The sequence below is a fragment of the Megascapheus bottae genome, chromosome X (assembly GCF_031878675.1).
Source record: "Megascapheus bottae isolate mThoBot1 chromosome X, mThoBot2.hap1, whole genome shotgun sequence".
In the NCBI taxonomy this organism is placed as follows: Eukaryota; Metazoa; Chordata; class Mammalia; order Rodentia; family Geomyidae; genus Megascapheus; species Megascapheus bottae.
This window is the reverse complement of record NC_143547.1, coordinates 54026027-54049111: the sequence shown is the minus strand read 5'-3', so window position 1 is coordinate 54049111 and position 23085 is coordinate 54026027. Positions and strand designations below refer to the sequence as shown.

At 35.5% G+C, this 23085-nt stretch overlaps 1 protein-coding gene and 1 non-coding gene across 2 annotated transcripts in view; both read right to left on the bottom strand.

Annotated features, from left to right (window-relative positions):
- The window catches only part of LOC150041105 (uncharacterized), a 324318-nt gene that overhangs the window by 278984 nt on the left and 22249 nt on the right, over positions 1 to 23085 (bottom strand). The window lies entirely within an intron of this gene.
- Positions 6474 to 6607, bottom strand: LOC150041106 (U11 spliceosomal RNA). Its single transcript, XR_016533955.1, has one exon. It is a non-coding gene; the product is annotated as a U11 spliceosomal RNA (small nuclear RNA).

The window sequence follows — 23085 nt, the reverse complement described above, 5'->3', positions numbered from 1 at the left end:
TATTACTTAGAAGTTCTAAAATATGAAAAAGCTAGTTTGAAATGAACTTTACAATATTGGAGGTGGGAGGAGGGAAAGTATGAGAAAAACATGTGACGGATTATCAATATTCAAGAAGTAATGTACTTACTAACTGTAACCCCTCTATACATCACCTTGACAATAAAATAAAATTTAAAAAGTAAAAAGCTATAATAAAATTACCTCATTGTAACAATGCATATCCTAATTTCATTTAATTAAATAGAATTGTGATACATATTAAAATCTGTTAGTTTATAAAACCAAATATCAGCCAGGATTGGTGGCTCACGCCTGTAGTCGTAGCTACTCAAGAGGCTGAGATCTAAGGATCAAGGTTCAAAGCAAGCCTGGGCACCTAAGGACCTGAGACTCTTATCTCCAACTAACCCTAGAAAACTGGAAGTGGGACTTGGCTCAAGGGTAAGGTGGTAGCCTTGAGCTGAAGAGCCCAGGGACAATGCCTAGCCAAAGGCATAGGGTGGTAGCCTTGACTTAAATAGCTCAGGGACAGTGCGCAGGCAGAGTTCAAGCCTTATGACCCACCAAAAAACCCCTAAATCTAATGTAAGTTCATCAATAAACACAAAATCTTGTTTCTAATAGCTGAATTTCATATTTGGCCTGGTAAATTCATATGCAAATATTTTTGTCCTATATAAATTGTACTTTAAGGTGACATTTCCACTTCAAAAGCAGCTTTTTATTTAAAAATGGTCCTAAATTATATAGTCTTAGGAATTAATAAACAATTTGTGTCTATGAAAATTCTATAACTAAGTATATTAACAATAAAATTTTGAGGCCAAATTTTACATAATAATGTTATCTCTAGAAACTGAAATGAAATGATAATCCAAAAAGTCACCTTTTTCCTGTTCTATCACCCCTAACAAAGTTTTTGTGAGAATTTCTTCTTGGGCATTAAGCTGAATCAAGCACTTTATAATGTGTCACATTTATTTAAATAATCTTAGCTTAGGAGGTTGGAAGATTCATAAGAAGAAATTGGCATGATTTAAATGGAAATGAAATGAAAAATATCCAATCGGTTGAAATTAGTATATTCAAGTATTGAATTTGACCTATAGTGGTATCAAATATATCATATTTATAGTAATGTGCTAGCTGTAGTACAGATGCTTGTAGCTTATATAGAACTGGATACTTTTGAGTGAATATTTTCATATTGCAATACTAGTCGGCAGAATATGCAAATTGTGATAAAAATGTCAATTCAGGGGCCGGGAGTTTGGCCTAGTGGTAGAGTGCTTGCCTAGCATGAAGAACGACCTGGGTTCGTTTCCTTGGTACCACATACATAGAAAAAAGCCAGAAGTGGTGCTGAGGTTCCAGTGGTATAGATCTGTCTCTTTTTTTTAGAGCTCTGTCCTTGAGAAAGTCCAAGTCAAGGCAGTAGCCTTGAACTGAAGGTCTCAGACACAGCACCCAGAGTTAACGCCCCATGACAGAGAGAGACACAGAGACATAGAGACAGAGAATCAGAGAGAGAGACAGAGACAGAGAGACAGAGAGAGAGAGGGACAGAGAGAGAGAGAGAAACAGAGAGACAGAGACAGAGAGACCCACAGAGAGAATCATAGCTGGGCACTGATGGTCTGTCATGTAATATAAGCTACTGAGGAGGCTGAGATCTAAGAACCATGGTTCAAAGCCAGGCCTGGCTGGACCATCGATGAGACTCTTCTCTTCAATTACCCGGCAAAAAGCTGGAAGTGGAGCTATATCTCAAGTGGCAGAGTGATAGCTTTGAGCAGACAAGCACAGGAACACCCAGGCCTGGAGTTCAAATCTTAGGACCCAACACACACACACACACACACACAATTATAAAATTGATCACCAATTAACATTGTTAATTGTTACTTGGAATTAACCCAGTTGCCCTTCAGTGGACAAGTGACTCAAGAAAATGAGGTACATAAACAAATGGAATTCCATGCTTTCACCAGAAAAAATGATATTGCACCATTCATAAGGAAATGGAAAGTCTTGGAAGAAAATATATTAAGCTAAGTAAGCCAGAGCCAAAGCAACATAGGTTGTATGGTTCTCCCCATTTTTGGTATTTAGAAAATACCTATAAATCTACAAGTAAAGACAATGAATGATTAATTAATTAATATATATATATATATATATACAGATATATATGAACGCAATTTGGGATGTGATAAATTATATAAGACTCTGGTCATTCATATGCTTAGGCCAAAGGAGGATATACATAAGAGTGGTGGACAAAGGCTCAATAGCTCTCTGAAGATGATCATATAAAATAATATTTAATGGAATGAGCTCCAGAAAAGGAAACAAGGGATAATTTTAGTTGCTATTTTTGCTGGTTTTGTTTTCTTTTCCCATTGCCTTGTTTGCTTATTGTATTTGGGAGGGGACACATAAAATTTGGAACAATGATGAACAAATACAACAGTGAAATTCACTGGAGAGTATATGGAAAATGATTTGTACATCTTGTGGGTGGTGACGGGAAAGAACAACTGGGAGAGAACGATGGAGGAAGAGACATATTTCAGAAGAATTGTACTCATTACTCAATCCTTGGTTCTTCTAACTGTAATTTGTCTGTATAACAGCTTTAAAATAACAATAAAAAATGAACAGGAAAAAAGGAATAATGCAAACACCTGTGTGCATTATTGCTTTCATCCTTTCTCAATTTCATAGGTTGACTGTGGGCTTTCAAGACTGACAGACAACTGCACACATTTCTATGAGACAATGTACTGTTTTGATATGTGCATAGTCTTTAAATGATTAAATGAAGGTCAATAAAATATTCTTCACCTCATATATTTTTTTGTGGTAAGAATATCTGTAACTAGAATTTTTTGTTTGTGGCATCTTGTGTCCTTATATTTACCACTGTCTTCTATGGCATAAAAAATCCTCGAGACTTATGGGAGTTGCAGCGACTCTAAATGATAAGCTGGAATTGTGCCTAGTGCAAATAGTGTTCTCTAAGTGGAAATATTTACACACAGATTGACTCATACACATTTTATAAGTATGAAATGACACACAGTAACTAAAATATGACTTTACAGATTTAAATATGGCAATAGCCAAATGACAACATCTTATATTCAGTATCAAATGGATACCCAGATAAACTAGTTACCAGATAAACTGGAAACTTATCTGAAAATGGATTGGATATGTGTTACTTTATTCTTCTGTCTCCTTATATACATTTTCAAAAAGTTCAAGGTAGAGCTGTGGCTCAATGTAGAGCATTAGCCTTGAGCAAAAAAGCTCAGGGACAATTCTCAGGCCCTATATTCAAACATCAAGGCTGGAAAATAAAGTTAAATAAATAAAAATGAAATAAAAACTTCAAAGAACTTTATTAGAATTTGTCCAAAGGACCATTAATCTACCTATCATCAGTTAGTTTTTCTGAAAGCATTATTCTAAGTTAGGCATTTGTTACTTCTTTTAAAGCTATCTGGAACTTTCATGTGAAGTTTCACTCTTAAAATTCTACTCATGAACAAGGGACATAAGTCATTGGTAGAGCATGTGTTTAGAATGTGAAGGCACTAGGTTTGATACAGAGCACCACAAAATGTACAACCAAGATTTTAAAAATTGGTCTTGTGTGAACAATTTTTGTGTTACTATGTCTTCTTGTAAATAAAAATTTTAAAAAAGTACAGCTAAGTGAAGCCAGACCCAAAGAAACACAGGCTCCATGGTTTCCCTCATTTGTAATAATTACTGTACATCTAGGATTCTCCTAGCAGAGGACCATAATAGCTCGAAAGCAATGGGCATATGGCCATATAGAATGAGGATAGGCAAAATGAACTCTAGGATATGGAAACAGAGGCTTATTTTAGTGATTGTTGTTCTTAATGTACTACGTGAAATTACTTTTCTCTCTCCCTCTGGGAAGGGGTATCAATGTTGGAGAAGTAATGGACCCACTACCTGACAAATGAAACTGTAATCCCTCTATATATCACTCTGCAAATAAAATACAATTATAAAAAAGTAAAAACTAAAAAGTATAGTTAATTATTATTACCATTTATCTCATAGGAACAAAAATTAAAAAAACTAAAATAAAGGGTTATACCTTCTTTCTTACTCAGAACAGAAACAAAATAGCTATATGGTAACCCAATAATTAAATATGCTCTCTTCCTAGACTGAGTTGTCAATTAATGATTTCATCTGTTTACACTATTTTTAGGGGGTCAGTCATACTGTAAAACTTGAAGGGAAATCAATTGGACTGAAAATTCTGATAACATTAAGTTGTCAAGGCTACTTAATATAAAGAGAAATATAGTCAGGTAATGTTGTCTCACAACTGTAATCCTAGCTACTCAGGAGGGTGAAATCTGAGGAGTATAATTCAAAGACATCCCAGGCAGCAAAGTCCATAAGATTCTTATCTTTAACCACGAGAAAACTCAAAGTGGAGATGCAGATCAAAGTGGTGGAGGATTAGAATTAAAGAAAAAAGCTCAGGGACACCATCCAGGCCCTAAATCCAAGGACCATGACCAATAAAAAAGATGAAAGGAGGGGCCAGGGGTTTGCCTAGTGGTAGAGAGCTTGCCTAGCATGCACGAAGACCCAGGTTCGATTTCTCGGTACCACATACATAGAAAAAGGCCAGAAGTGGTGCTGAGGCTCAAGTGGTAGAGCTCTAGCCTTGAGAAAGTCCAAGGACAGTGCTCAGGCCCTGAGCTCAAGCCCAGGACTGGCAGAAAAAAAAAGGTGAAAGGAGATACATAATGACAAAATGCACTTCATCAAACAAAAACTTCTCTTGAAGTTAGTGTTGACACCTACGATCATAGTTACTTAGGAGGCTGAGATCTGAGGAACATGGTTCAAAGTCAGCCCAGGTAGGAAAGTCTTTGATTCTTCAATTAGTCACCAAAAAAAAGTCTGAAGTAGAGCTCTGGCTAAAGTGGTAGAGCATTAGCCTTCAGCACAACATTTATAGACAATGCCCAGGAGTTCAAGTGCAGCACACACATCACACACCTTCACACACACACAGACACACACACACACACACACACCTTCTCTATGAAAATGAAGGAGTTGAAGGTGTGGCTTAGTGGCACGAGTACTAGCCAGTGAGCAAAATTGTCAGATACTGAGTTTTGTCTCCATCTCACATCAAAGAAAAATTATCAAGAGAATGGAAACAGAAGCAATAGATTTGAGAAGTATATTCATAAATATATATCTAATAAAGGACTAATAATTAGAATATACTATAGCTCTTTTGTGTGTATTTCTGCTATATTGTGAGGTGACTGCTACTTAGAGTAATATAGAACTATCCACTGAGCCAATAATTATACATGTGTAACTTTAAGTTTACTAAACTGTTGCTGAGCTAAGTACTTTAATCTCCTGTGGTTGGAGAGACTTTTATCTCAACTTAAGTGTTGAACAAAGACTGAGATTGAAATGAGTTATATCACAGCAAACTGACTGAGTTACAAAAATTTATTTTTAATAAAGCTACCATTCTTTCTAATTTGTTTCAGATTGAAAACTTAAGAAATTGCTGTTATAGGACCTCTTTTATACCAAGATCGAATCTCAAGACATGAAGCTTACCCAGTCTCTGAACATGACATTTCCTCTCAAGTTTAACCACCATGAAAACCAATACATACATCCCACAAATACCACTCTAAGTAATGTCAGGAGCTAACAACTGTTGTTTATCTTTAGTTGAATTTCCCATTTTTAAATTTACCCATACCATTTGCATGTTTATTACCTTTATTCAGTTCAAGGACCAAGATTGCAACCAGAATTATGAGCAAATTAAACCTGAGCTGGAAGGTCAAGTTGCTACCTTTCTTAAAAATCTTTTTTTATGAAGCAAACAAATTACTTTCACATTATTGATTTTAGAAGATTCCTTCAGTAGTTCCCATTTTCTAATACACACATTTTGCAACAAATGATAGTTCTCATTACAGATTATATGCAATATTACTACTTATTTAAGTTGGTCCTAATCTCCCTGTTCACTCATAGCAAAATGACTCCAAACACTTTATCTTCCCTTTATTCTATATGTCCCAGTGGCAATATACCCAATTATCTTATTCCAGCATTCTCATTATGTTCATTAAATGAGTTCAGAATACATAAATACTTATAATTTAATTCTCCAAAATTTCTGTTGGTTTATTACATTTAAGGAAGAACTTTCCTGCTTGGTGCCATTAACAAGACAGGAATATATACATATTCTAAATCTCCATTCAATTATCATGTTCTAGTTTTTTTTTTATAATAGTCTATGTTTCCTCTAAAATATTCTAATTTTTTAAAAATTTCTGCTTAAGAAAAAGTATTCTCATTTTTAAATTATATTTGTTTTACATGGGAAATCTTGAATCTTTAGCCATTTCTAATATTTTTAGGGCACAGGGACAAAGATCACCAGCTGCTGCCTAGGTACCAAAAATTATGCCTCTGAAATCTCTTGGAATCAATTTGCATGCAGAGCAATGAAGTGGCCCTATGTGTGCCATTCACAGCAGAAGCCTTTTTTTGTAGTGTTTTAAAGTGGGTCATAAGGCTTGAACTCGGCCTAGGAGCTGTCTCTGAGCTCTTCAGCTCAAGGATACCCCCCTACCCTGGTGCCAAACCCAACTTCCATTTTCTATAGGTTAATTGGATTAATTGGAGATAAGAGTCTCAGGTCCTTTTGTGCCTGGGCTGGCATTGAACCTCGATCCTCAGATCTCAGCTTCCAGAGTAGCTAGGATTATAGGTATGAGCCAGCATGTCCAGCTTTCTAATATTTTTTAAATAGGCCAATATTTTCCATTTGCTCTACATACTATGGCAAATAAATACACACACACACTAATTTGGTTTAATTTTTAAATTTCTAAATTAATTTTGAAAATCCTATTTAGATTGTACAGTAACAATACTTTCCATATCAGAAAAGCCTAACATCAATTTTCAGGTGACCAGTATAATTTAAAGTACTGGTTGTTAAACATTACAAAAGTTAAAATTAATAACTGAGAATTCTACTGTTCACAAAATATTTTAATTTGCTCTTTTCAAATGTTGTAAAATAGATTGGTGTCATTGAAAACAATACATACAAGCTAGGCATGGTGGCTCTTGCCTGTAAATCTAGCTAGTTAGAAGGTTGAGACAGGAAGGATCCTGTTTCAAATTTTCCTCAGAACAAATGTGGGAACCTACTCAAAAAGTAACAAAAGCATGGCCCAGAGCTAGTGCCTATGGGAAAAAAATGACAGAGTTCAAACACTAGTTATTGGTAACATAAATACAAATATTTAGATATCTATCTACATAGATAAATAGGAATCAGAAACATCTATAGAAAGGAACACTTTTCTACTCAACTATTCCTGCACTAACACCCCTACCACTTTTAAGTTTATAGGTGTAGCTAGCATCTCTGGCTCTTCCCCAAAACAGAATCTATACCTGATAACTACTACACTGTTGGTGGGAGTGCAAACTTGTTTAACCACTATGGAAAGCAGTATGGCAGGTCCTCAAAAGACTAAACATAGACCTCCCCTATGACCCAGCAATTCGACTACTTGGCATTTACCCAATTATCCAGAAACAAGGACATACTAAATCCACCAGCACAATAATATTCATTGAAGCACTATTTACCATAGCAAAGATATGGAACCAAACTAGATGTCCCTCAGTTGATGAGTGGATCAACAAGATGTGGTATTTATACACAATGGAATTCTATGCTGCTGTCAGAAAGAATGACATCGCCTCATTTGTTAGGAAATGAAAAGACTTAGAAAAAATCATATTAAGTGAAGTAAGCCAGACTCAAAGGAACTTAGGCTCAATGGTTTCCCTTATTTGTCATAATCTGTAGAAACCTTGGGCTCTCCTAGCAGAGATTTGCAATAGAGCAAAACCTTGATACAAAAGGCCATATACTAGGACGCTAAATGAAAGGATCTCTAGGATATAGAACCATAAGCCATATAATGAATGATTGTTGTTATTATAAGGTACTATGTTATCTCTCATCTCTGTTGCTGTCCCTTGGTTATCTCATATTGTTACAGTATCTCACTTTGTTACCTGATATATTGGATATATTTCCATTTGGTTATTTGAAATTGGATAGGGAACAGGGGAAAACAAGATGAGGGATGGGGGTGGGGGGGAGGGAAATAGGGACCAAGACACGTGAAAGGGTATCAATGTATGGGAATTAATGCACCATCTATGTGGCAAATATCATGTAACCCTTCTATTAATTACAATAAAAATTATATGAAATAAAAAAACAAAAAAATATACAAGTGATTAAAAAACACATGGGAAAACAATCACTGTCCTATGATCCTGAAATCTGCCACTGAATTACACTAAACATGCTATTGAATTATAATAAGGAATATATGTTAGAATTAATATTTCATGTTTAATGCTTATATGTATGGTACCTGGATATTCAGGCAAAATTATTTCCTGATGTAAATTCTATACAAGTAATAAAAATACTAAAAACTACAACTCATTATCAGAAATAACTGATATATTAATGATTTTAATACATGTATTCAATATAAATTAAATCATAATACATGCAAAATTTAACAAATCAGTTATATTTATTTAATTATGCAAATGTTTATTATTTTAACTTCTTAATGACTTCATAATTATCTATCCCAAATAAATACATTACTTATTTAATCATGACCTGTTGCAGAATATTTTGATGATTCCTATCTTTTGTTAGTATAAACTAAAGTGTAGTAAATATCACTCTAAGCTAAGGTTTTGAAAAATAGTCTTCAAAGAGCCCAAATGGCACCTGAGATAATAACAAGGAGCCTTTGAGGTTTTTCTTCTAGTTGCTACCTTTCTGTGTAACCAGATTTCATCACATTCTTCAATGTAAATGAGACTTTTTTTCCATTCCTGGGCTTGAGCTCAGGGCTTGAGCACTGTCCTTGGACTTTCTCAAGGCTAGAGCTCTACCACTAGAGCCTCAGCACCACTTGCGGCTTTTTTTCTATGTATGTGGTACCGAGGAATTGAACCTGGGTCTTCATGCTTGTAGGCAAGCACTATACCAGTAGGCCAAACTCCTGGATCCTAAATGAGAGTTTTGAAACAGCCTGAATATAGATGCAAAAATGAGAATATAGTTCTTTCACAAAGATGCACATTATATAGATTTACAAAGATGGAAGATAGTTTACTTTTCTATGTTTCACTTTGAAAAAAAGTTATTTTTCCCTAGGTTCATGTTATCATGTGAGCAATGCACTGCCATCTTTTATAATGAAGTAATAAGCATCTTTTATTTATTGTTTTACAGTTTAAAACTATGGTAAGTAGTTTTAGATATAATAACATAAACCAGAGTACTCTGACAGTTTTGGTAGGCAAAAGAGATTGTATAACTAAAAACTTTTTAAGCTTTCTCTTTTTGTCAAATAACTAAATTTTATATCACTTAATTGAAAAGATTTTTCTCAAATATCAAAAGTATCAGTGCACTGTTAAATCCAATGATGTACTTTAACATAGTATAACTTTTAGAAGCAATTTTCCATCCTAATACTTCATGCTTTTAGGCACATTTAATTGAAGAATATCAAGGTTTAGGATCTCTCAACACTGAAATGTTACCATTTTAGTAGAAAGCATTAGAAATTCTGAGAAATCTCAATTGCATTACCATTTGTTCTTGTTTACTGACAAGCAAGAAACTTTTCTTAGGAGCATTTAAATACACTGTTTTATTGGTTTAAAATACTATTAACCAACATTCTCCTTTCTTTCACCCAGATAATTTATTTTCAATTTTTTGTGTTCTGCACAAATGTAACTTTCTCCAGATAATTCAACTCCAATCTAAGGTCTGCCATTGCTATAGTGTTTCATAGCATCATGTAGTTTTATATTTATTTTTACAACTTATATTTTTATAATCTGTATTTTATACAGATTGCATATCAAGTTTATGTCTTCATACATTTGTAATTAATTGCTTCATTCATAAGATTTCCTAATATCTATGAAGGCAGATGGCATGCATTGTCTTGCCAGTTACCACATAGAAACACAAATAATCGCCGAACTGAATAAATACTGAATGGACTTTCTAAAAGAAAATAACCTTACATGTTTTTTTTTGCCATCTCTCATGGTAGACCTCTCAGAATCTTGAAGTCCAGAATAAGCTAAAGATACAAAATTGAATTTATTCTCTTTCTAGTAAGTTTAAGAGAAAGAATAGACAAAGGAAAGATAAAAGAGGTATTACCTACATTTCTTTCATTATCACCAGCCTTCATTACTGTCCTATATACTTATTAACTCAGTAATATTTATGGCTAGAACTAGCACATGATCTGAGAACAAGAAAACTAATGAAATAGGAAAGATATTTTTAATTTTTAACTTTGTCCTATCATTCTACTGAAATTCATTTTTTGTCATGCCTTACAATACTTCGGTCTGCAGTCTAAAACTAAAGTCTATGGTATTTTCTAACTTGAGAACTCCAACTTATTCCTTATCTTATTATTCTATTTAAATAATAATTATGGGTGTTCCTAAGAAAAGAAAAATAGAACTACTAATAATATCCAACTTTACAACTCTTGGACGTATACCTGAAAGTATCACAATAGCATACAATAGATAGAGATACTGGCCTACTCATGTTTATTATGACACTATTACAATAGGTAAGTAATGAACTAAACCTAGGAGTCCCTCAGTAAAGGAATAGATAAAGAATACAGTATATGTGTTTTTTTCCAAGATGGCAGATTGCTAACAGCACCACTTCCCTATCTCCAGGAACCAGAAATATAATCTTAGATTTTTACTGTAACAAGACTAGACATCTAGTAATAGACACATTCCAGCAAAAGAACTTTAAAATTTACTCTAAATCTCTATTAAGTTTCTAAAAGAAGCAAAAAGAAAACCATGCTGTAAGGTGGACTAGGAGCAGGACAGCAAGCCTTGGCAAGGCTAATCAGACTGAAGGCATCTGTGTCCTACTATCAGAGGAAAAAAAACCTAAGGATTGATCCAGGCCAGTCTCACTGCTAATGGATGGTGACACAGACCATACCCGTGCATGAGATATAAACCCTTGTGTCCTAAAGAAAACTTCCAGATAAATGGGCATTCACTGGGCTCTTGATCTATGAGTGGGGAAAGCCAGGAGAACTCCCCTACAGCCAGAGTTACCTCCTCAAGGTAACACTGTCACTTATTGCAGGACTATCAAATGCAGATAAGCTATACAAACCTTCCAGATGCCTGACGATTTCTAAACTCATTAAGAAAATGTGGTAAACATGTTAAATGGAATATTATTCAGCCATAATGAGACTGAAACTGTGTATGTCACACGTCTTTTTAATTGGAAGACTAGGGAAAACAGGTGAAGGGGTTGAGGAAAAGAGAATGTAAGAGTTGAACAATGCCAATGTATCTGTGTATGAAGATGGAATAGTTGAGATTCACTGAAAATAGTTGCATAATAAGAGGAGAGTGGATATTGGTAGAGAATAAAATTCAATGTGGTCTACCTGATAAAGAAATCTCCTTAAAATAATAAATGACAAGATGTAATAGAAATATTGTCTACAACATGGGTTTTTGTGGGAGTAAAGAGGTGAGTAAAGCTGGGTGTGGTGACTCATGCCTGTAATCCTACCTACTCAGGAGGCTGAGATCTGAGGATTGCGGTTCAAAGCCTGCCTGGCACTAAACTCCATGACACTCTTATCTCCAATTAACCACTAGAACACTGGAAATGGAACTGTGGCTCAAGGGGTAAGGTGGTAGCCTTAAGCTGAAGAGCTCAGGGACAACACTCAAGCCCAGAGTTCAAGTTGCATGACTGACCAAAAAAAAAATAGGTTAGTGAAGTGGGTGAAAGATGGTGAATATTGTTCTTGTCCATTAAATAAATGTGTGAAAATAGAACAATGTAAAATGCTGAGATTTCTGAGAACAGGAAGGAACGATGAGGGACAGTAAGTAATGCAGGATATAACCTGATCAAGTTTTATTGTATGCATATCTGGACATGTCAAAATAAAACCCCTTATAAAAGTGACAGATATTAATCCATTGCTTTAACAAAAGAAAATGATGTAAATAGATAGATAGATAGAGATAGATAATGTGTATTATTCGGCCATAAAATGGCATAATGTCCCAGCAAGAAAATGTTCAGACTGCGGAACATCATGGTTCATGAAATAAATTAGACTCAGAAGGACAGCATTTTTTAAAATCTCTTTTATGCAACCTTTATTGCAATTGCAATGATTTATTTTAATTTACTATATAATCTCCAATTAAATATAAAATTAAGTCCATTTTAATTCATTTCTTTATGATGATAACTTTCAAAATTCTTCTGGCCTTTTTGAAATTTACAGTACCTTTTACTATCTGTAGTTATCCTGGTGTGTAATAGCAAACCAGTTTCTTGCTCCCATCTATCTTTAACTACTTATTCATGAATATCTCTCTATCTTGTCTATCCACCTACTCTATACTGTTTTTAGTAATTAGCATTCTACTTTTTCTACTTTCAACTTCTAAGAGGAAAACTTTCTTTTTTTGGATCATGGGACTTGAAATCAACCTGGTCATTATCCCTGAGCTCTTCAGTTCAAGGCTTCCACCCTACCCTTAAGCCAACCCCCACTTCCCATTTTCTGGAGGTTAATTAGAAATAAGAATCTCAAGTCCTTTTGTTTCCTGGCTGGCTTTGAACCTTGATCCTCCGATCTCAGCCTACTGAGTAGCTACGATTACAGGTGTGAGCCACTGCCCAGCTACATTTATAGATTTACTATTTGAGTAAGAGTCTATAATTTTCTGTGTCTAACTTACCTCATTAGCATAATATCACCTAATCCATGTTTGCTATTGAAAATGGCAAAGTTACATGATTTCACTACCCATTTTTCTGCTGATGAGCATTCACGTACTGCTGAGCATTTACATTTATCCTATATCCTAGGTATTGTGAATAGTGCCACAATAGACATGGGAATACAAATATTTTTTCAACATGCTAATTTCTCAAACAATAGTTCTACTTAAATTTCTTCCTTCCTTCTTTCCCTTCCCTTCCCTTCCCTTTCCTTCCCTTCCCTCCCCTTCCTCTGACCCTCCCTCCCTCCTATTTCTTTCTCTCTATTTCTCTATTTCTCTCGCTCTGTCTCTCTCTCTATTTCTCTCGCTCTGTCTCTCTCTCTCTGTCTCTCCCTCTCTCTCTGTCTCTGTCTCTCTCCTCTCTCCTCTCTCTCTCTCTCTCTCTCTCTCTCTCTCTCTCTCTCTCTCTCTCTCTCTCTCTCTCTCTCATTTCTTTTCTTTTACTTTTGTTAAGCCTGGGGGTTTAAACTCTGGGCCCGGGAGCTAGTCCTGGGTTTCTTTTGATCAAGTTTACCACACTACCACTTAAGCCACAGCACTACTTCTGGCTTTTTTGTAATTAATTGTAAATAAGTCTTGGGGACTTTCCTTCCTGGGCTGGCTTCAAACTGTGATCCTTAGATCTCAGCCCCTGAGTAGCTAGGATTACAGATGTGAGCCACTGGCACCTGGATACTTTGAATTTTTTAAGAAACCTTTATTCTGTTTGTAGAAACATAATTTTATACTAAATGAAAGCATATGGAATTATGTTTTTTCCAGAAGAACTATTTAAAAGGCCTGATATTTGCCTAATTTCATATCCTACTAATCAAAAGTTACCAAAAAAATCAGAGTGGATATAGTATATAAGGTACTAGAAATCAGAAATCTCAATTTTAAATTAAGCTCTACTGATAACAATCTAATAATGTATTTGAACCATCCAAGCTTCAGTACTTGATACTTATATTAAGAAGGTTGAACTAAAATACCTCTATTAACTCTGTGATATCCTAAGACTCTGTTTTTCTAGTCACCCATCTTTATGCCAATGCTATACTTATTATTTGCAATCTATTTCAACTGTTGGTCTATAAAAATATTTCACTAAATGTATGGTCTTTAAATGGGAATTAGTGTTCTCACAGTTCAATAAATTACATCCTCTTCAGTGAATGGATAAAATTGCCACAGAGATAAAGCATTTGTGATCCATACTATATTGACATAACCACTTAAAATAAAAATGAGTCAATCTTGATGCAATTAACAAAAAGTAGAAACTGCTCTCCTGGGACATGGAGGCAAAAGCACTAATTCAAATAAACTCAATACTGACAAAATGTGGGCAGTCAAGGAATGCCTATGCATGCCTTCCACAGTCTCTGGCAACACTGTTATCAAAAAAGGGAGCATCTTTGTTTGGAAAGAAAACAATTATTACTAATATCTCAGTATAGCATAATATAAAAGCAAAATGATGATTTAGTTCAAGCAGTTCCAGATTAATTGAAGCAAGCTGTAATCTCCATTATCAGAAAATATAGCTTATATTTTTTCACATTTTATCTTTGTCTCATTGCAGAGAACTCATTTTTTTTGCCAGTTGTAGGACTTGAACTCAGGGCCTGAGCTCTGTCCTTGAACTTTTCTCAAGACTAGAGCTCTACCCTTGAGCTACAGCACCACTTCCAGCTTTTTTCTATGTATGTGGTGTCGAGGAACTGAACCCGGGTCTTTGTTCATGTTAGGTGAGCACTCTACCACTGGGTCAAACTCCCAGCCCCACAGAACTATTTTTTTCCAGCCCTGGGGCTTGACCCAGGGCCAAAGCACTGTCCTTGGGCTTTCTCAAGGCTAGCACTCTACCACTTGATTCACAGCACCATTTCCGGCTTTTTCTGTGCATGTGGTACCAAGGAATCAAACACCGGGCCTTGGTACAAGCACTGTACCACTAGGCTAAACTCCTGGCCTGCACAGAACACCTATCTAGCTGACAAGTATAATTTCCACTCTAATGTTTCTGCATTGTGTCATGCCCACTCATTTGTCGTTTACATGCTATGAATGATTTACAAATTTTTCTGTCAATATAACTAATTATATACTTAATTGCATCACTCTTCAAACAAATAATGTCTGATATTTCAAAATTCACATATTGCTCATTTGGTTCTCCATGTAAGCCTTGACTTTTCCCTGCTTCATATTACTATGATTTACCATTCTTGCTACTTACTAATTTTTCAAGTTCTATAACAAGAAATGCACACATACAAGTTAGCACTTGGCAAAGACTATGTAAAAATTTTAACAGCTTGTAAGTAAAACTTCATGTGTTGACAAATTTGTTTAATGATTGTTACAGTATTTTGAGTTCCCAGAAACAGAAAAAAGCATAACACTGCCTGATGTCATTTTAACATAGCTGGCTGATAATACTTTGTTGCTGTTTCTTATACTTGCGCAAAATCACAAATACCTTCTTTATCTCTTTTCAAATCCAGTATGTATGACACTAGCATACATATGAGATTTTTCCAGAGAAAGTTGGGTATTGTGTTCTCGCCTGTATAATCACATTTAGTCAATGAAATGCAAAGAACAGAAAATCTTGAATCATAAGGCCTATGTTCTGATCTTATCTATTATGTTACCTTAGAAATGCAGTTAAAATTCTGAGCCTTAATTTTCTTTCTACTAAAAAAAGTTCATCACCATGGCAAATAAAACAAACTGTTTGGAAAGAAAAGGTCAAACTACGGTAGATGCACTACCTAGTTAAGCAAGTCTATAAGATGTATGCCAGCTTGTATCCCATAATCTAAGGCCTTTACAAAGAATATGTAAGGGAGAAATCGAGAAGCATAGTTCACGTACAAATGTATATTTCTCTTTTTGTAACAGAAAACTCTTTACTAGGTAAGTAGATAATTGATAGTTCTAAAAATAGTATCTTAGTCTCCACAAAATATTACATTATGCTCATTTTGTAGGCAGTAGAACCAAGCTCAGAGGGACAAATAACTGATCCAAGATGGCACAATTCTTTACTAGTAGTATCATTCCTTTCTACTAGTCTACATTACCTTAAAATTTTAATCAGTGTTTAGAAAGTCCTATAAATATCACAATAAAATTACATACTAACAAAAGCAAAGTATTTAAAACTAAATTGATCTACCTAGGAATTAACTTCACCAAAGATGTGAAGGACCTCTATGATGAAAACTTTAAAACCTGAATGTGGGGCACGTCACATCAAGGGTAAAAGGCCTACCTCATGGCCCAGTGCTCACTTCCTGGTTTTGGAGATCCAACCTGCCTGTGTCCTGGTTGGGAGGTTTGGCTATGGTTTGTGATGTAAAATAAGGCTACCTCGAACCCATGGATTGGCCCACAGCCCTCTCTGACCGCACCTACCTCCCCCTGTCCTGCCTACTTTTATGTTAATAGATTCCTGCTTCTTACTTTAGCCCCTGGTATTTTCCCATTAAATGAGTCTGCTGTGACATTCTCCCTGGCGAGTCTGTGTCTTCCCTCTGGAGAAGGGAGGGCTGGGTGAAGGCGGCCAGCCAGCCCTATCCATTCTCGGTCTCGTCTTAGTCGGGGCGTGTTCTCTTTGCCCTTCCTGCTGGTCAGGAGGCAAAGAATGCTAAAAACCCCAACACCTGAAAAAAGGAAATTAAAGCATATTTAAGGAATTGGAACAAACCTCCCAAGCTCCTGGACTGGAAGGACTAATGTAGTGAAAACAGCAATATTCCCCAAGCTATCCACAAATTAAATGCAATGCTTATCAAAATATCAATAATATTATTTTTATGATTTATTTTTCATTGTAATTAATTGGAGGATTACATTATATTCACCAGATCCAACAATATTCTTTAATGATATAGAAGAATCAATCTAAAAGTTAATGTGGAGTAATAGAAAACTTTAACTAGCATGAACAATCATTTGCTGGAAGAACAGTGATGGAAGAATAGCATTGCAAACTTCAAATTCTATTCCAAAGCTGTAATAGTATTGACAATAATAATAATTATAATAATAATGATTATAATCATCATCATCATCATCATCATCATCATTATTATTATAAAACAGTGGCACAAGAATAGACCTGAGGACCAAAAGAATAGAAGAAAAGACCAAGAAATGAACCCACAGTTGCATACCAATCTACTAATTCATAAGAGAGCAAAAAACAAAGGATGGAAGAAACACAGACTCTTCAACAAATGGTGCTGGCAGATTTGGTTATATACATACAGAAAACTGATGTTAGATCATTATCTATCACTCTGCAACAAAATCAATTCCAAATGGCTCAAAGACCTCAAAGTAAGACTGGATATCCTGAATGTATCACAGGAATATTTAGGGGAAACATCCTGAAGGCTCTTTAACACAGGTCAAAGATTTGTACAGAATTATCCAGAATCACAACAAATCAAAGACTAGATAAACGGAATTGCATCAAACTGAGGAGTTTTTTGCATGGCAAAGGACATAGCAAATAAGATATATAGAAAGCCCATAGACTGGAAAAACATTTTTACTAGATATATAACAGACAAAGGCTGCATATCTAAAATATGCTTAGAGCTCAAAACCTTAAACCTCCAAAAAACAAATCCTCAAAGAAACAACAATCCAATTAATAAGTGAGCTAAAGACTTAAAGTAAGACTTCTCCAAAGAAGAATTAAGAACAACTAATAGACACATGGAAAGGATATTCCACATCTCTGGCAGTAAAAGAAATACAAATCAAAACATTAAAACCCATCTCACACCAGTTAGAACAGTCGTTATCAAGAAAACAAACATTAACAGATGCTGTCTGAGATGTGACAAAAAGGGAACCTAATTAAACTGTTGGTAGGAATGTAAACTTGTTCAAACATACTGGAAATCAGTACAAAAGATGAAACATAGAGCTTCCCTATGACCCAACAATCCTACTCCTGGGCATTTATCTAAATGACCAAAAATGAGGTCACATTAAGGACATTAAGGACAATAAGGACAACAATCACCCATTATATGGCTTTTGTTTCTATATCCTAGAGGTCCTTTCATTTAGCATCATCCTATATTGCCTTACATATCTAGGTTTGGCTCTATTGTAAATCTCTCCATGCAGAATTATTTACCATAAGATATGGAATCAACTCAGATATCCCTCAGTGGATGAATGGATCTAGAAAATGTGATATGTATAAACAATGGAAGTCTCTGTTTCCATCAAAATGAATGGCATTGCCTGGTTCAAATAGAAAGACTTGGAAATAATTATATTAAAAAGTATACCAGACCCAAAGAAACACAGGCACATTATTTCCCTCGTTTGTGTTAACTAGAATGTGCATAGGAATTTTCCAGTAATCTCAATGGATAGAAAAAGACAAGGAGTTACACATAGACATGATTAATTAGAAAGCACTCTATTTCTTTTTTCTTTTCTTTTCTTTTTTGGCCAGTCCTCAGACTTGAACTCAGGGCCTGAGCAATGTCCTTGGGCTTTCTCAAGACTAGTGCTCCACCACTTGAAATACTGCACCAGTTCTGTTTTTGTCTATGCATGTGATATTGAGGAATTGAAACCGGATGTTCGTACATGCTAGGCAAGTACTCTACCACTAGGCCAAACTACCTGGTATATTGTACATACATTTATTCGTTTATTTGAAATATGAACGGGAAAAGGGGAAACCAAGATAATTGGGAGGGGATGAAGGGAGGGAAAGGGGAACAAAACCATGAGGACTATCAATAAGTGAAAAGTAATGCACCTACTATCTGGCAAATGTAACTGTAGCCCCTATATACATTACCCCGACAATAAAAAAAAAAAGCACTCTAAACAACATTCATATGGTGAGAACAAAAGAGAATATTCTTAGGAGGGTATCCCAAAAGCTCAATAGCTGTGTGATCCTATAAAATGATGCTTACTGAAATGAGCTCCAAGAAATGGAAACAAGACTTTTGCTCTTGTTGTGGAGTTTTGTTTTGTTTTTGCTAGTCCTGGGGCTTGAACTCCACTTCTTTTTTCTCATGGCTAGTGGTCTACCACTTGAGCCACAGTGCTACTTCTGGCTTTATTTTTTTCCGTTTAAATTGTACTGAGGATGGAACCCAGGGCTTCCTGATTGCCAGGCAAGCCCTCTACCACTAAACCACATTCCCAGCCCGGGAGAAGACATCTTTTTGGTCTGTCATGGAGCTTGAACTCTGGGCCCGGATGCTGTCCCTAAAGTCTTTAGCTCAAGACTACCTCCCTACCCCTTGAGCCACAGCACCACTCACGTTCTTTAGTGCCTGTGCTGGCTTTGAACCTTAATCCTCAGATCTCAGCCTCCTGAGTACCTAGGATTACAGGCGTGAGCTACCACACCTGGCTAAGACATATTTTTATTGTACAGTTTGCTGGGATTTCTTTTCCATTTTTTGTTTGTTTACTCCTGTTTTGTCACTGACTTTTTTTTGTACCCTATGTCTTCTTCTATATAAGTTTATCTGTTTGGGGATGGTAAGGGGAAATACAGAAACAAAGGGAGGAAGAGTGAACCAATTCAGCAATGATACTCACAAGACACAAGTTAGAAAAAATATATATTTTAGAAGGGAGGGGAAACAGATGGATGGGGGAAACTGAGGATGAAGGAGGGGGTGAGATCCTTTAAAAGGAAATGAATTCATTACTTGATTTAAAAACTGTAACCCCTATGTAATCATCTTTACAATAAAAAATTTTAAAGTAAATGTAAATTCTGTATGCAATTTATAAACAGCCTTTATTCTAATTTAAAAAAAATTGGCTGGACGTGCTGGCTTACACCTTTAATCCTAGCTACTCAGGAGGCTGAGATCTGAGGATCCCGGTTCAAATCCAGCCCAGGGACTAAAGACTGTGAGTCTCTTATGTCCATTAACCACTAGAAAACCAAGGAATTGATCCTAGGGCTCCAGTGGTAGGGTGGTAGCCTTGGGCTGAAGAGGTCAGGGACAGTGCCCAAGCCCAGAGTCTCAGCCCCCAGACCAACAAAATAAAATTAGTACTTGTTTTGTCATTAATTACATTCCAAAATTTATTGTTAAATCTTTTTTGGCAGTAGTAGAGTTTACACTCATAGATTTGAACCACACTGCTGAGTCACATCTTCAGGCCTTTTTGGTACTCACTATTTTTTATAGAGGGTTTTGCTTCCTCCCAGGCATGCACCTAAAGTACAATCCACCAATTTTAGGCTTCTGTTAAAGCTGGGATGACAGGTGTGCCTCATTATTGCCAGCTTCTTTGATTGAGATATTCTCATGTGCTTTTCCAGGCTGGATTGGAACCACAATCCTCTCAAACCCAGACTGCCTTGAAGCTAGTAAAACAAGAGTGTAACATCACTCTCTGCTATGGGTTAAGAAGGGGGTCTCATAAAATTTTTCTACCTGGGATGGCCTTAAGCTTTGATCCTCTTATTTTCAGCATCCCAAGTAGCTAAAACTGTCCATGTGGGCCACTGGGACCTAGCCTCTCAGTATTTATGAATTATTGTTAGCTATTATATATTACAGCATGTATCTTATTATATATTAAATTTACATAAGTATAGAAACCTTCTGGATGTTACAATGCATTCAAAATTGTTATCTCTTAACACCAGAAAAAATAATCTGCATGAAGGGCTGAAGGTACAAATATTACTAAAAGAGGGGAACATCACTTATTTATGTTATAAGCTAAAGGAGCTTATATCTAAAATTCCTCCACACACTTGTCTTCCCACTAACTTCCTTCCTCAATTTGTGATTTAAATCTGTCCTCTTTGGAGTTCAAAACTTATTCAGAATTTATTAGCTGTTTATCATCTTGAATGCCAAAAGGAATGCCTAGAACCAAATATCTTCTCTATTACTTTTGTTTGACTTTCTAGACACTTACTAGATAATTTATTAAATATGTATGCCTTTAATTATACTACATTGCTTTCTAATCCAAATCATTAATTTGGGCAATATATCATATTTAGTCTCTAATGACCCTCAGAAAAATCAGGGCTGTGGTTATTCAGAAAGCCATTCTCTATTTAAGCCTAGCATTAAAGGCATCATTTTTTCTCCCATTAATGCCACATGCTTTCACAGTTACTACTATGCTCCCTCACCAAACTTTTCATCCAACCTTCTTCCTTCACTTGAGGATTTCCTAGGGATTTGCATGCAGATGCACATCATTTTTCAAGAGTAATGCATGTTTTACAGAGTACCCAACATGACAAGTGTATCCTTACTTCAAATTATTCTGATGTTTATCTTAGATGGGGCAAGGCTAAAATAGCCAGTTATGATTTATTTGCAAGTATAACAGTATGACCGAAACACTAATTACTTGTCCAGTGTTAGATATGATCAACTCTAATTGAACTTCCTCAGTAAATGGTGATACAATACTGTTAAATATTGTATAAGGAAGTATTTTGATTTTCATGTAATCTAGTCTTACAATTACCCTACAATAAGAGTATTATCTGCAGTTAAATGGTTTCACATTGGTCACTTTCTCTAAGTTATATCTAATAACAGATTATACACAATGGAGAATTGATACACCCTCCCCAATTTTCTGAATTATAGCACCCATTTCTGACTGACAGAAATAATATTAGGAGTGGATTTTAACTTCATATTTATTTAAATGGATTGATAGCCATAGAAGCAATGTAACCAAGTGAAATTTGAAAATCATGGTACTTTATAAAAAGCTTTAAAATATAAGCTTCATGTAATATTATTTCAAAGTTAATACCTAACATTTACAATGTTCAGAGACTAGATTTTTAGTCAGTGGGTTCAGAATTGAGTAGCTAGGATTACAGGCATGAGCCACCAGCGCCTGGTTCCATACCACTTCTTGGTAGAATTCCCTTCAATAATTCTAAAATCATCTGACAATGGTACAACTCCCTTTGAACAATTAGCCTATACTTTAACTAAATGAATATTAGGAATTTGAAACATGTTTATTTCAGAGGAAGGTGTATCTCAAAGAGAGGGGACATACTTGTGGAGAAAGGAAGGATAGGCAAGTACAGCCATAACATTCAGTGTACATGCACATGTGTTTCCAGGTAACTTGAGGGGATGAATGAGATTGTGACAAATGAGAAGAATGACAGAAGGGATGACAATTGTCCAGATGAATTGCATTCATAAACTGACATGTCGAATTGAAACCCTTTGTACAGCTACTTAGAGATAATAAAAAGAAAACAAAGCATCGGAATCCATTTTGTTGTCTCAGCAAGTATGATCTAATTACAATAATTGAAACTGTGTTTCATATCACAGACACACTAGGTATTTCAGTGTATTATGGAAATAAAAATACCATATAAGATGATAGCTGCTGCTGGATGCGGTGGCTCAAGCCTATAATCCTAGCTACTCAGGAAGCTGAGATCTGAGGATCATGGTTTAAAATAGCCCGAGCACTAAAGACTGTGAGACTCTTCCAATTAACCACTAGAAAAATGGAAGTGGTTCTGTGGCTCAAGGGGTAGAACAGTAGAGCCTTGAGTTGAACCCAGGCCCAGGGACAGCACCCTGGCCAAGTTCAAGACCCACCAACGACAAAAAAAAGATGATAGCTGCTATTGGAAATATGAGATTGAGCTAGATATGTATCCTTTGAGATAATTCCAAAGGCATTTTTCAGTGTTGTTTAGGTCCATATATATATATATATATACACATATATATGTATGTATATATATATGTATGTATATATATGTATTCTTTTGAATATTCCTTAAAATAGTGATAGAGCCTAAAGTAACTATATATGATCAAAATTTCATTATAATAAATATGTCAGCTCAAGCAGCCATAACAAATTATTATACGCTGAGTTCCTTAAAGAACATAATATATTTCCTAACTACTTTGGACAACTGAAGTCTGAAAAAAATGGGTGAGAATGATGAAGTCCAATGATGGATCTTTATCTGGTTTTCAGTTGGCACCTTGTGGCTGAATCCTTATTGAATATAGAGAATATACGTTCTGGTCTGTTTCACTA